General features: G+C 41.4%; 1 protein-coding gene across 1 annotated transcript in view; it reads right to left on the bottom strand.

Moving 5' to 3' along the window:
- LOC124593823 (EF-hand domain-containing family member C2-like) overlaps window positions 1–13627 on the bottom strand; it is a 264643-nt gene that overhangs the window by 44492 nt on the left and 206524 nt on the right. The window lies entirely within an intron of this gene.

Raw genomic sequence — 13627 nt, 5'->3', positions numbered from 1 at the left:
GAGAAACATAAGCTTTTATGTCGTTAACCAATTAATAAAAATATTATTTATCCCTAATCACACATATGCTGTGACGGTGTAATGTTAAAGGATCGTATCTACTGTATAACTTACAATTTCCAGCAGAATCAAAAAATTGCAGAGAACTGTGTTTACAAAATAATTAGCAGCATGGAATGATTAAGTTTTATTGAATATACATATAATTTTAAAGTATCAGTGACAATTAATTTACTTTTTTTCTTAGAATGCATAAGTAAACAAGAGATTTTAAACAGTTTTTAAAATATGTTGATGACATATTTATGTTTCATTCTAAAGAGATTACATGGCTTGCTGACTCACAGTTGACAGTTTCTGAATCTCTGTTGATTTTTGCAGTTATGAGGGCCATTAAACGAGGTCAAAGATAAACTCTTTTCTATGGGCTGCAATGTGCAGTCTTTTCTTGCTGGTATATTTATCAATCAGGTCACCTATTTGCAGTTGTGATGCCTCTGATCACCTGAGGGACTCGCAAACCTGTTGATTTTGCTGCTTCATGGTAACTAATCGGCAAATATGTAGTAGATTTTTTAATTTTTCTTTTTGAATTTTTAAAGATACATTGTAGGCCTGTTTCAGCTTCATGGCTCCAAACCGAAGTGCCTGAGCTCTCTTTGACAAATTTACCAAACTGCGGAAGTTCTTTTCATTGTAGTCATATTTGATACATACATGAAATGTAACATCATTTTCTGAACTGGTACCAAACTGTACTGAACCATGGTACCAGATGACCATTAGTATCTCTCTTTCTGTTCTTACTGTTATAAAACCTCCCATTTCTCTTACACATATTTAGAAGACAACCCATTAATACTGATGGATCATATATTTAAGTATTATTACTCGCTGCCTCATGTGCATGAACGAAAGCACATTCCATCTGGCGGCGCCCTGGTTTGAAGAACAGATCATGAATTTGACATTTATGGAGTATTTACAGCATGTAGGTATAGACACATTGAAAAAATTCTAAGATTCTGTCCACCACATGCATCTGCTGTTTATGACGAACTCAAACGCGTTCATAATTTTTTAACAGAGTGAATTCCCTAGTCTTCTATCTTTTAGTCATGTCTACTGGTCGTTTCAACTATACTTCGTTCTAATTGCTGATGGATGTGTCTGATAGATAACTAATCTTCTTAATGATACTGAAGAATTTACCTAAGCCCTACGAAAATTTCCATACTTCACCTTAAATTTGAAAGTTTTTGGCAATTAGCATTGGTAACAATTCCTCAAGCAGAATTGTTTAAGGTGCTAGTAGGCTATCGATTTATTCGGCAGTCGTAAACACACCTCCTTCTGCAGTTACTTAAATTACCTTAATTTACGCTACTGAATATTTATTATAAATCTAGGAGAACTTCATTGTCCCCAGCTGAGTTCATCTTGATTCTTCGCGTCTCTTACTGTTATTTTGGTGATAGGTTCTTGCATGTCAGTCATCCGACACCTCTCACAACATTCGCAATTCGCAATTCAGTTCTGCAACATGTACCTACACTGAAGGGCCAAAGAAGCTGATACACCTGCCTAATATCGTGTAGGGCACCCTCGAGCACGCAGAAGTGCCACAACACGACAGGGCATGGACTTGACTAAAGTCTGAAGTAGTGATGGAGGGAACTGACACCATGAATCCTGCAGGTCTGTCCATAAATGCCGGCCGGGGTGGCCGAGCGGTTCTAGGCGCTACAGTCTGGAACCGCGCGACCGCTAGGCCATCGGAATGCACAATGAACACAAATGGATGCAGTTGACCACATAGGATGTTTACGTACGTGTCACCTGTCAGAGTCGTATCTAGACGTACCAGGGGTCCCATATCACTCCAACTGCACATGCCCCACACCATTACAGAGCTCCACCAGCTTGAAGCGTCCCCTGCTGAGATGAAGGGTCCATGGATTCATGAGGTTGTCTCCATACCTGTACACGTCCATCGCTCGATACAATTTGAAACGAGACTCGACCGACCAGGCAAGATGTTTCAGTCATCAGCAGTCTCATGTCGCTGTTGATGGGCCCATGCGAGGCGTAAAGCTTTGTGTCGTGCTGTCAGCAAGGGTAAAGGAGTGGGCCTTCGGCTCCAAAAGCCCATATCGATGATGTTTCATTGAATGGTTCGCACGCCGACACTTGGTGATGGCCCAGTATTGAAATATGCAACAATTTGCGGAAGGGTTGCAGTTCTATCACGTTCAACGATTCTCTTCAGTTGTTGTCGGTCCTGTTCTTGCAGGATCTTTTCACGGCCATAGCGATGTTGGAGATCTGAAGTTTTACCGGAGTCCTGATATTCACGGTACACTCGTGAAATGGTCGTACGGAAAAAACCCCACTTCATCGCTACCTCGTAGATGCTGTGTCACATCGCTCTTGCCCGACTATAACACCAAGTACAAACTCACTTATATCTTGATAACCTGTCATTTCAGCAGCAGTAACCGATCTAACAACTGTGGCACACACTTGTTGTCTTATATAGGCGTTGTCGGCCGCAGCGCCGTATTCTGCTCGTTTATATCTCTGCATTTGAATACGCATGCCTATACCAGTTTCTTTGGCGCATAAGTGTAAATCTTGTTCAAAACAGCCAGATAGCATCCCTAGTTGGTGGCTCTGCTCACCCCAAACACAGGTGCAGTCAAGAACCATCTCTCGTAGCGTTTGGTTCATGGACACTCAACGCTCACTCGGAAATTCTTTATAAATAAATAACAATATCACCCCCCCCCCTCCCCATGAACTAAGGGCTTTGACATTGGTGGGGAGGCTACGTGCCTCAGCGATACAGATGGACCGGTATCTGTTGAGAGGCTAGACAAGCATTTGGTTCCTGAAGAGGGGAAGCGGCCTTTTCGTTAGTTGCACGGTCAACAGTCTTGATGACTGACTGATTTGGCTTTATAAAATCAACCAAAATGACATTGCTGTGCTAGAACTGCGAATGGCTGAAAGCAAGGCGAAACTATAGTTGTAACTTTCCCCGAGCGCATGCAGCTCTACTGCATGGTTAAATGATGATGGCATCCGCTTGGGCACCTCTTGGGTAAAGTATTCCGGAGGTAAAATAGCCCCCCATTAAGATCTCCGTGCGGGGACTACTCAGGACGACGTAGTCATTAGGAGAAACAAAACTGGCGTTCTATGGATCGGAGTGTGGAATGTCAGATCACTTAATCGGGCAGGTAGCTTACAAAATTTAAAAAGGGAAATGAATAGGTTAAATTTAGATATAGTGGGAATTAGTGAAGTTCGGTGGCGTAAGGAGCAGGACTTCTGGTCAGGTGAATACAGGTTTACAAATACAAAATCAAATAGGGGTAATGCAGAAATAGGTTTGATAATGAATAAAAGAAATAGGAGCGCGGATAAGCTACTACGAGTAGCGTTGTGAACGCATTACTAGAGCCAAGATAGACACGAAGCCCACGGCTATCACCGTAGTACAAGTGTATATGCCAACTAGCTCCGCAGATGATGAAGAGATTGAATAAACATATGACGCGATAAAAGAAATTATTCAGATAGTTAAGGGAGACGAAAATTTAATGGTTTTGGGGGACTGGAATTCGATAGTGGGGAAATGAAGAGAAGGAAAAATAGTTGTTTAATATGGACTTGGGGTAAGGAATGAAAGAGGAAGCCGCCTGGTAGAATTTTCCTCAGAGCATAACTCAGTCATAGCTAACACTTGGTTTAAGAATCATGAAAGACATTTGTATGAGTGAAAGATGGCTGAAGACACTGGAAGGTTTCACATAGGTTACATAATGGTAGCAGAGATTTAGGAACCAGTTTTTAAATTGTAAAACATTTCCAGGGGCAGATGTGGACTCTGGCCACGATTTATTGCTTATGAACTGTAGATTAAAACTGCAGAAACTACAAAACGGCAGGAATTTAAGGAGATGGGAACCTGGATAAACTGAAAAACCCAAAGTGAGCATTAGGGAACACGATTAACAAGAACAGAGGGAAGGAATACAGTAGAAGAATAATGGGTACCTTTGAGAAATGAAACAGTGAAGGCAGCAGAGGAACAAGTAGGTAAAAAGACTAGGGCTATTACAAATCCTTGGGTAACACAAGAGATACTGAATTTAATCGATGAAAGGAGAAAATATAAAAATACAATACATGACATAGGCGAAAGGGAATACAAACGTCTAAAAAATGAAATCGATAGGAGGTGCAAAATGGCTAAGCAGGAATGGCTGGAGGACAAATGTAAGGAGTAGAAGCATATATCACTAGGGCCTAGAGGAAAGTGAAAAAAGCCTTTAGAAGAAAGATAACCACCTGTATGAATATCAAGGGCTCAGATGAAAAACTGGTCCTAAGCAAAGAAGGGAAAGCAGAAAGGTGGAAGAAGACGTAGATGAAGATAAGAAGGGAGATAGGATAATGCGTGAAGAATTTGACAAAGCACTGAAATTCTTAAGTCGAAACAAGGCCCCGAGAGTAGACAACATTCCATTAGAGCTACTGATTGCCTTGGGAGAGCCAGCCATGACAAACCTCTTCCATCTGGTGAGCAAGATGTATGAGACAAGCGAAATACCCCCAGACTTTAAGAAGAATATATTAATAGCAATTCCAAGGAAAGATATGGAAATTAAGCTACTATCAGTCTAATAAGTCACGGTTGCAAAATATCAACACGAATTCTTTACAGAAGAATGGAAAAACTGATAGAAACCTACGTCAGGGAAGATCAATTTGGATTCCAAAGAAATGTAGGAACACGGGAGGCAATACTGACCCTACGACTTCTCATAGAAGATAAATTAAGGAAAGGCAAACCAACAATGTTGACTGGAATACTCTCTTTCAAATTCTGAAGGTGGCAGGGGTAAAATAAAGGGAGCGAAAGGCTATTTACAATTTGTACAGAAACCAGATGGCCGTTATAAGAGTCGAGGGGCATGAAAGGGAAGCAGTGGTTGGGAAGGGAGTGAGACAGGGTTGTAGGGTACCCCGATGTTATTCAGTCTGTATATCGAGCAAGCAGTAAAGGAAACAAAAGAAAAATGTGGATTAGGAATTAAAGTACAGGGAGAAGAAATAAAAAGTTTTGAGGTTTGCCGATGATATTGTAATTCTGTCAGAGACAGCAAAATACTAGGAAGAGCAGTTGAACGGAATGGACAATGTCTTGAAAGAGGGTATAAGATGAACATCAACAAAAGCAAAACGAGAATAATGGAATTTCGTCGAATTAAATCAGGTGATGCTAGGGAATTAAATTATGAAATGAAACGCTTACAGTAGTAGAAGAATTCTGCTATTTGGGGAGCAAAATAAATGATGATGGTCGAAGTAGGGAGGACATAAAATGTAGACTGGCCATGGTAAGAAAAGCGTTTGTGAAGAAGAGAAATTTTTTAACATCGAGTGTAGATTTAAGTGTCAGGAAGTCGTTTCTGAAAGTATTTTTATGGAAGTTCGCCATGAATGGAAGTGAAACATGGACGATAAACAGTTTACACAAAAAGAGAATAGAATATTTTAAAGTGTGGTGTTATAGAACAATGCTGAGGACTGGATGAGTAGATCACATAAGTAATGAGGAGGTATTGAACAGAATTGAGGAGAAGAGAACTTTGTGGTACAACCTGACTAAAAGAAAGGATCTGTTGGTAGGGCACATTTTGAGGCATCAAGGGATCACCAATTTAGTACTGGAGGGACGCGTGCAGGGTAAAAATCGTAGAGGCAGACCAAGAGCAGATTGAAAATGATGTAGGTTGCAGTTGTTACTCGGAGGTGAAGAGGCTTGCACAGGATAGAGTAACATGGAAAGCCGCATGAAACAAATCTTTGGACAGAAGACCACAATAAGAAAATAACAATAATAACAACAGGTTTGCAGCTATATCACTTTGAACTTTTTATATAATAAACCTCAGCACACGAAGACAGTGGAGAGAGAATGGATGGGTGGGGCAATTGTGGCGTAATGAGGAGAAGGGAAGAAGTAATTGTGGGGGTAGGGATCGGGGTAACATTGAGAATGAGGGGAAGATCTAGAAAAGGGAGAAGGTGACTATGAGGTATGTTCTTGAAGGGGAGGGGAGGGGTTAGTCTTTGACGCTGATATAGATTGGCCCAACACTGTACTGGGAACTACCTTCATCCACTACTTAGGTCCTCTCAGAATGCAGCACCAGATGTAATTATTGAAAGAGGCTAGAAGACCAATGGAAACCCCATAACAAACAAAGGTTAATGAACTGGCAACCACAGAGCTGACTAGCTAAAGTGACAAATATTAAACATTTTTTGGAGTTTTTTAGAAAATCTGGAAGTCGGTCATGGACCCTTCTAGAGAGCAAAAGGCGGAAGGGTTTAGGGCCAGATGTGATCGCTTCTCAGTTTCCCACACGGGATGCATCTGAGAGATTCGTCTGATTTAGAATTTAAGGTTTTCAATGGTGACTGTCATTTGCCTACCAAATATGGAATGCGCTTTTGAAGATATTCGACATCGTAGAAAATGAAGGGAAGGTAGGAAAGATGTTAAATTGGCATTGTTTCAGAGACACAGAGCTGCAGAGAACAGACGACAACGCTCGCAATCGCTGGTATCTGCGTGATCTGGTTAGATTTTAAAAAATGCACTGAGCCAGCAAAGGAGTTTAAGGGCTGGAACGATGGAACAAGATCGAGTTACCATCAGTACTGGTGCTGGCGGGGTGTCTCACAGACATTCTAACATTCTGCGCGGGGTCTGTTCTAAGTCGTGTCTCCCTACCACTTTCCCGCAACGACGCTCTGAGCGTGTTTTTTAGAGAATTGACTAGTTTGAACTTGGGACCTGTTGCTGGTAAGGAGACGCCAGACCACACATGACATGTAGAGTTCAGAAGAGTTCAGAGAGACTAGCTATGGTATAATCAAATACTTAATGATTTCAGCGTCAGCTCCACTGCACTCCCTGTAAAAGACTCTTAATACTAACTAAATTTAGTGGAAGGGGTTCAAGGTTTTCCTATTTTTAGTTAGCTGGTAAAATAACGTCGAAAAAGCAGTTAAGTTTACCATTGGAATTTTTATTCTACTCACAAAACATTGTTTATAAATTGCACTATTGATGAAAGGCAATATTTTAATACAGGATGATAAAAACCAACTGCGTTCAACAAAAATGTGAACGAATATTCCCTGAATGGGTTACCAAGTTCTATAATGGATTGAAGGTTGACCTATGCCATATCACATCTATATTCTAGATTTAAGTTAAGTTTCATAAAAGAGAAAATTATCAAAAATGGTCTACAGTGACCCTCAATTATCTTTAATTACTTATTTAACTTGCCATAAATTACAGTGGCTGATGTGGCTTCTCAGTAATTATATGACAGAAAAATCATCGCGTTTCAGATTTTAACTTCAAGTAGCAAATGTGAATACCACGAAGTTAAATTGACAATCGACACCAGTATTACGTAAAAAGGGGATGTAACAGATGAGACTTCTGCAGTTCTGAGTGAAGCCTTATGCGCTCTTACGCATGCGTTCATTACCTTGTCAGTGGTTAGGCAGCGTCAGGGGCAGCGGGCGGCGGAGCTCTATACACCTCACCATCTCGGTAGCAACTCTCTCAAACTTATCCTTACTACTGTTTACCGAAGTTGGTTTAAAAAAAAGGTATCTGGCTGTGTTTTCAACTGACCAATCAGCGTCTCAATGTTAACCTTAAGCTCCGCCTACAGAAATTCTGTCTATCCAATGAGAAACGTTGACTTTTCGTGGTAGGGCAATGTTTTTAATGTTTGCAACGTAACAGAGACGCGTATAATCTCACGCTAAAACTTTCAGCTGGTGTGGTCCTTTTAGTGTTATCGTAAGATCTATACTGTTCTTCTGGAGGGCTCTATCTTGTAACATGGGCTGGGGGGGGGGGGGGGGGTGGTGGTCCTGGCGGTCGGCTGGAAACGTGGGTGTCCGTCCCTTATCGTAGGGCCTTCTAGCCTACACGGCTCTGCTCTCGGCTTCTGTTCTCGTTTCTCCCCTCGGAACTGCGCCTGTTTCACGGTGGGAAGGTATGACACGCATTTAGGCGTTCTTGTGTTAGTCTGGGGTATTCCATTTGCTCACTCGTTGATCGTATTACTTTGGTTAATTTAATGTCAGGATTTATTTGGAGCTATGTGACATATTGCCGGATTTACTATCATGTCAGGGTTTTCATGGAAGGTGTTGGATTTGCCTGACACCTTACAACATAAATCTGAGAACCTCCTCGGTATCCTTTATGATGCCTGATGCTCCATATCTAACTTCCTCTCTGCGAACTAATTCACTTGTGACTTAAATGTACAGCTGTGAGAAAAGAAATAGAGTAAATATGTCGATTAGTTATAAATGAAAAGCACAATATTGTTGTTGTTACCAGGCAAAATTACTTTCGTCCAGCCACAACTGTGGGTTCTTTGGTTGCTCTGGGAGTAGGCCCTTCAGACTATAACACATGAAATATTAGTTCATGTTATTACATAAATGAATAAAAGACTTACATAGCTTTGACACTGTTTTGTGCCCCAGGAGTACTGGATAGCTGACGACTGTCATGGAGTAGCACAGTATCACTTGATGCACTAATGAACAAACTGTTCTCTTGAGGTACAATGTTCCGTCAGAAACTTTAAGTATCACGTTGGCCCTGTACTACATGCTGATTCCTTCAGAAGAGGTCACGAACTGGGCAGAGCTCCTGCTAGCTGAGCGTGAGGGCGCTGGTATGCCAAGAGAGGAGGCGAGGTCTTCAGGAGCGGATTGCAGAGAGCCCTCGCTACTGTCCGTGGTGTCGATTCGCTTTGCAAACTTTTGTGTGGCAAAGCGCACAGTTGTGTCCGTTCTACGGTCTGTATTCTTGTGTGTGTTCTACAGTACGTATACTGCAGAATACTCACAATACTGTGTTTTTTATGTACCATTACGAAGTCGTTCTACCACGAAGAGACGGAAAGATAGGTTAACATGACGATCAGTGATTATGTAGGTGAAAAACAAACGAAGGGTAAACAAACACGTGGTTCAAAAATGATAATAAGTGCCGCTTACATTTTGCAAGTGGTACCGCGCTTGACATCCGTCCGTATGAATGAGCAATGTTTGTGTATGTGCTTTGACGACTTATGGGCGACAGTAATTACATTGTTATACATGGTTATAAAGTCTTCGACAAACGATATCATTAATGAGAAGAGCCTTTTTTCTTCTCGCCGATAGCTCATGTCTGTTGCTCACTGTTACGGCGTAAAATCAACCGCCGGCACGCCAGCCGGGAACGACAGGGAAGACTAAGGACTCTCATGGTTATGAAGCAGCGCCTAGCAGAATATTAAAGTACTGTGCTGCACATGTTAGCCCTGTACTGAGCCATATTTGTAATTTTTCCTTCAGGAATAGTCAGTTTTCTGAACGTTTAAAGTACTCAGTGTGGTGTCACCGCCAGACACCACACTTGCTAGGTGGTAGCCTTTAAATCGGCCGCGGTCCGGTAGTATACGTCGGACCCGCGTGTCGCCACTGTCAGTGATAGCAGACCGAGCGCCGCCACACGGCAGGTCTAGAGAGACGTCCTGGCACTCGCCCCAGTTGTACAGCCGACGTTGCTAGCCATGGTTCACTGACAATTACGCTCTCATTTGCCGAGACTATAGTTAGCATAGCCTTCAGCTACGTCAATTGCTACGACCTAGCAAGGCGCCAATTATCTATTGCTGGTTATCTTATAAAGCCTGTACCGTCAGACCTATGTTCTCCAATTATGGAATAAAGTTAAGTATTATATCATCCACGTCCTTTATTTGCAATTCTCAAGACATTGTCCTGTTCCAGACCTCACGCCTGTCTGCGTGAGCTTAAACGCGTGCCTTTCGGCTACCCGTCCTAGTGGATTGGCTGTCGGGTCAGTCCACTACACTCAGTAGTAAAGCCTCTTTATAAAAAGGGGAAAGGGGTAATGTAGACAATTTTAGACCTATTTCTATGCGATCAGTGTTTGCTAAAGTTATTGAAAAGGCTGTGTATATAAGGATAATTGATCATTTTATATCACATAATTTACTATCAAATGTACAGTTCGGCTTTAGAAGTAGTTTAACAAATGAAAATGCTATATTTTCTTTTCCCTGTGAGGTACTGGATGGATTAAACAAAAGGTTTCGAACGCTAGGCAATTTTTTTTTTATTCAACTAAGGCGTTTGATTGTGTTGATCACAAAATATTGTTCCAGAAGTTGGACCATTACGGAATATGGGGAGTAGCTCACAATTGGTTCACCTCCTACTTTAGCAACAGACAGCAAAAGGTCAATATTCACAGTGTTAGAATGGCTGCGGTGTGGGGTCTGAGTGGGGTATGGTCAAGTGGGGGAGGGGTGGCAGGCATCAGTGCTGGAGCCACACCTGTTTCTTTTTTATATAAATGATATGTCCTCTGATATTACAGGTAATTTTAAAATATTCATGTTCGCTGATGACACTAGCTTGGTAGTAAAATATGTTGTGTGCAACATTGGCTCGGTTTCAAATAGTGTAGTTCATGACATAAGTTCATGGCTTGTAGAAAAATCACAGTAAGACTCAGTTTTTACAATTTCTAACACACTATTCGACCAAACCCGACGTTTTAATTTCACAGAATTGGGATGATTAGTGAAACCGAACAGTTCAAATTTCAAGGTGTTCAGATCGATAGTAAGCTGTCACGTAAAGCCCACGTTCAGGATCTTGTTCAGAAACTTTGCTGCCGTTTTTACTATTAGAACGGTATCTGAAGTGAGTGATCGTTCGACATGTAAATTAGTCTACTTTGCTTATATTCATTCGCTTATGTCGTGTGGTATTATATTTTGGGGGAACTCTTCCCATTCTAAAAGGATATTTTTGGCTCAGAAACGGGCGGTTCGGGCAATACGTGGTGTAAGTTCGCGAACTTCTCGTCGACCCCTACTCAGTAGTCTGGGTATTTTCACATTGGCCTCTCAATATATATGTTTTCTTTACTGTAGTTCCTTGTTAACAATATCAGCTTATTCCCAAGAATAAGCAGCTTTCCCTCAGTTAATACTCGGCAGAAATTCAACCAGCATTTAGATCGGACTTCCTTAATTCTTGTGCAGAAAGGTGTACTGTATACTGCTGCATCCATTTTCGATAAGCTACCACAAGAAATCAAAAATCTTAGCAGTAATCAAAGCGCTTTCAAATCCAAACTGAATAGTTTCCTCGTGAGTCACTCCATCTATTCTGTTGAGGAGATCCTTGAAAACTTAAGCTCATTTTTATATTATATTGTTGATCGCGTTTACTTAAATTTATTACTTGACTTTGTTTTGGCTTCATAAACATTTTATTTTTATCTGTTATTACTTTTGTCTTGTAATTTCATGTACTGATACGTTCCATGACCGCGGAGATTTCCTGCTCAATTTGGTCTTACGGGCCGGCCAGTGTGGCCGAGCGGTTCTAGGCGCTTCAGTCTGGAACCGCGCGACGGCTAAGGTCGCAGGTTCGAATCGTGCATCGGGCATGGATGTGTGTGATGTCCTTAGGTTAGTTAGGTTTAAGTAGGTCTAAGTTCTAGGGGACTGATGGCCTCAGATGTTAAGTCCCATAGTGCTCAGAGCCATTTGAACCATTTTTTGGTCTTACGGAACTGGACGCGCAAATAAATAAATATAAAGACGTCAGCCACTTGCACGCTGACCGACCCCTCTCCAGGACGACAACGCGACAGCAACGGCCCCTATGTGAAAAGGACATAAACGCCGCGACCATAGTAACTTCAAGATTAGGCACTCCTATAGCAGCGACTTAGGATTGTGTATAGTGAAGAACATTGCTTATTTTGCATGTTGCCCTTTGCTTGCGACACATCTTTGAAACACAAATTTAAGTATTCTAACCTTTTCTCTTTGTAATAAAACTCATTAATGCAATTTGTTCGAATGTTGTCTAGCGATCCGAGAAAGCAGGTTTCCTAGATACCCCACATTTGACGACTAGGCTGGATTTAACACTAATATATGTTGAAAACGTTCACAACACCCACGTTTCTGTAATACATTCTGTGGAGTAAGTGAGTATGTCTTCGGCATTGCAATTGACTGTAACGACTGAAATCCCCATTTTTGAAGGGTCTGGATCTTGTGACTCCAGAGAATAGACGATTGACAGCATGAGTTCATTTCTCTTTGAGGCCAGGAAAGAGATTTTCAGATATCTGAGGCCAATGAGGATCAGCTTTTTTCCGCATTTGCATTCTTGCTTCGGATGTACTCGTTAGCAGAATGTTGCTATTTTTCATTGTTTTTTCCTGAATGTCAATATTCGAACGGTTGGTTCACGTAATAGAAGGCTACGTTTGGTAACAAGGTTTTTTTCATTGCACAGTGGCAGCGATATATCGACGGATCTCTATGGTAGCAATACTGCCAGGTTATATAATTTCGCAAACGTATGCCACCAACATTCCGTATTCTCCACGTGTATTCAGTGTCTTGTCAACATGTCTGGCGTGCCCCGACGGCGCATAGGTATTTTGTTGCGGAGCAGCACTGATAACGTTATCATTCTTAAGCTCTTGGCTGAGATCCCAATGTACTACCAAGTATTTTCTTAAGGATGTTATTTATGACAAGTGTCACAGTTACGTGTTAGGATATGGTACAGCATCTCACTCCTTCCATGAGACACTGGGTTTACGATTCGCCTATCTGTGTTTGAGACGGAAAACAAACAGTTGGGTTTAAAATGAGTTTGGGTGAAGCTCATTCTTATTGTCATAAATGCTCACCTTCTTCAAAGCATCTCCCAGGTGAACATCCACAGCTTAGCCTGAGTTGCCAAACCCTGATCATCTGCGCAAAGAAGACTAGTGGTGCGGTCTCGGAGTGGCTAGCCATTAGTATAGATGTTAAAAACATTAGAGGCAAATACATTGTCCTGTGGTACACCGTTTTTCAGACGTCACAATCGACTGCTGTTGTTCCTGAAAGTCTACACAGAACTCTTTTACAAAAAGTTTTTCCATTTCATTGACCTTATTTAACAATGTATAATCATTAACAGCATCATAAACAGCTGTCAGGTAGATGATAGGCAAACCTGCAATAGTGTGTGTTTCTAACCCATCTCCTATATACTAGACCAGATTAATAATTTGAGATGTACAATTCCTTCCTAGTTTGAAACTTGCTTGTTGATGAATTAACGCTGGCTCCATCATGCGCTACAAGCGATGCAGTAACATTTTTTCAAAGATCTTACGTGGAAGACGCAATAATGATATAGTTTCTAGCATCTGTTGGTGGTTTATCTGGTTTCCAGAGCGGACATCTCAATAATGGTTTCCAGATTTTTGGAATGTAAAGGTTTGTGGACTGTTTTACAACTTTAGATGGATTGTCGAACCTTTGTGGCAGTTTCCTCTTCATCGTCAGTTGAGGTGGCGTATTTGGGATGTCAAACAGTGTGGGTACTGCATTCCACACGAGATTATTATTGTCTACGTTCATGGACCGGTTTTGTTCGAAATGTAGCAAACAAAACTTAATAT

Source organism: Schistocerca americana, chromosome 2 (genome assembly GCF_021461395.2).
Source record: "Schistocerca americana isolate TAMUIC-IGC-003095 chromosome 2, iqSchAmer2.1, whole genome shotgun sequence".
Classification (NCBI taxonomy): domain Eukaryota; kingdom Metazoa; phylum Arthropoda; class Insecta; order Orthoptera; family Acrididae; genus Schistocerca; species Schistocerca americana.
Note: the sequence above shows the minus strand (reverse complement) of the source record. Positions and strands in the feature narration are given on the sequence as shown.